The sequence below is a fragment of the Rhagoletis pomonella genome, unplaced genomic scaffold (genome assembly GCF_013731165.1).
Source record: "Rhagoletis pomonella isolate Grant_MI unplaced genomic scaffold, Rhpom_1.0 Rhpom_scaffold_00196, whole genome shotgun sequence".
In the NCBI taxonomy this organism is placed as follows: domain Eukaryota; kingdom Metazoa; phylum Arthropoda; class Insecta; order Diptera; family Tephritidae; genus Rhagoletis; species Rhagoletis pomonella.
The window spans coordinates 29,081-31,101 of NW_023458750.1; the positions used below are offsets into that span (position 1 = coordinate 29,081).

The following is a 2,021-nucleotide window of genomic DNA, read 5'->3' on the forward strand; positions in this document are numbered from 1 at the left end:
GGAAGAACATTGTGCGTTTGAGCTGATAGTTGGTTATAAGAAAATAAGACTTACTTTAAAATAAACATTTATTAATTTTATTAAACAACGCACGAACGTGACACGAGATGTGTATACAAAATTAATTCCATACTCATGGAGAAGAATTTGCGTTATTCGAAAAGGAGACATGGTTCCTGCCGTACAAATTTACTGGTTTATACTGCTTATCTCTAGAGGTGTTCATGGTAGAGTACTGGGACTTGGTACTGGGGTATGTAAAATCAATTCTAAATTCATGGAAGAAAATTAGGGTTATAAGAAAAAGGGGCGTGGCACTTCCAATACAAATTTACTTTTTCTTGTCACATATCCCTGGAAGTGTTTGTGGAAGAATACTGGAACTTGGTATGGAGTTGTGTGTACAAAATGTATCAATTGCTCATGGAAAAAATGTGAGTTATTAAAAGAGGAGGTATGTCGCCTCCCATACATACTAAAAACTTCTTAATACATATCTCTGGAAGGATAGAAAATATCTCGAAGTATTTTAAATTTGTTATGGAGATTTATTTTATAAGTGCCGTACTGACAGAATAAATTTCATTAAATGGAATAGGGAGAGCCGGGATCGGCCTTGTAATCTAAAGCTCTCTTGAGGCATTTGCTACAGTAATGAGAAGTGGTATATTATCAAGGCCAGGTTACTAAATTTGAGTTGGAAATATTAGAACCCGCCGTGGCACCTCCAAGAAGGTTACACGTTCACGCGCCGTATACCTGGAACAATTTTAAGGTAAACTTAGGGGGATTGATATCTTTCGTATGCCTAGCGCGCAGACGAGATTTTATAACTTCATAGTTTTAAACGGCCTAAATACCTTAACTCGCTTAAAAAATAACGAGCTATAACGAAATGGGCACAGAAATAAAATCTAACATCATTAAATTATTTTTCATATTTGTATAAAAGCGCGGGGTGAAACCCGCGCGTATAAGCTAGTTTTCAAATAAATTGTTAAAATAAATAATCGGCTTATATTTAAAATTACCACTCGGTTAGTCTACATACATAAGTAAATTTAAATATTAAGCCTGTATTTCACATGCAAAAATTGTAAAACCAAAATGACATTCTGGCGCTTCAAAAACTCAAATCGTTCTCTGCGCTTAAGCGCCAAATACAGCAGCTAAATCCATCACATTTTTTGTGTTTGGTGAGCATGCTTGTCTTACTGACATCTCCCAAGTATCCAACAAATGTGACAACGAATACAATCTTGGCAATTTTGCAATTCGTGCTTTAAATGCAGCCTGCACAGCTTTTAAAAACGGAGAGGTACCATATTCTTGCTGAGCCAACGCACAAGATGGCGATACTGACGGGTATTCCTCTAGGAAGCGTAAAATATATGTTAAATTAACCTTTGAAAATTCACTATAGATATCACACAAAAATCTAACCTGGAATAGTTACAGGAATTGGTGGTACGCATGGTAAACGTTTGTCATCGAGACAACAAATCACTTTTATAGATTTTGGATTATTTTGAACTGTGCTGTCAAGCGTAAGTTTAAACTTTTGATCTAATCGTGCTACTTCGCCTTGAAGTAGATGAGGAATTTCGCATTCGTATTGAGACGATTTCTCACACGTACGCCATACTTTCGGTGGTGCAGGAGCGCTAGTTAGAAATAATTAAATATTTTTGTCATAATTCAACTTTAATATAATTACCAAATATCAGTACCGAAAAGTAACTCCAAACTAGGACGATATGTTCGATAAAGCGTGTGATTGGCAAGAGGACTTTGGAGCGTAGTATTTACCACTTCCATCAATGGGTTAGATGATTTCTGATATGAAATAAATATTATACAATAAATGGCTGCTCAAATAATTGTGAAATATTACATACTCCGAATTGTTGCCCAGAGAAATTAACGATATCTAGTTTTTCTAGCGCCTTCTCGCATTTCAACAGAGTTTATAAAGGTACACGCTGGTTTGGATTACTCAAGATCTCCAGTAATTTGCTCAT

At 35.7% G+C, this 2,021-nt stretch overlaps 1 pseudogene; it reads right to left on the minus strand.

Moving 5' to 3' along the window:
* Positions 1-1,056: 1,056 nt before the first annotated feature.
* Positions 1,057-2,021, minus strand: part of LOC118750291 — a 3,145-nt pseudogene continuing 2,180 nt past the window's right edge.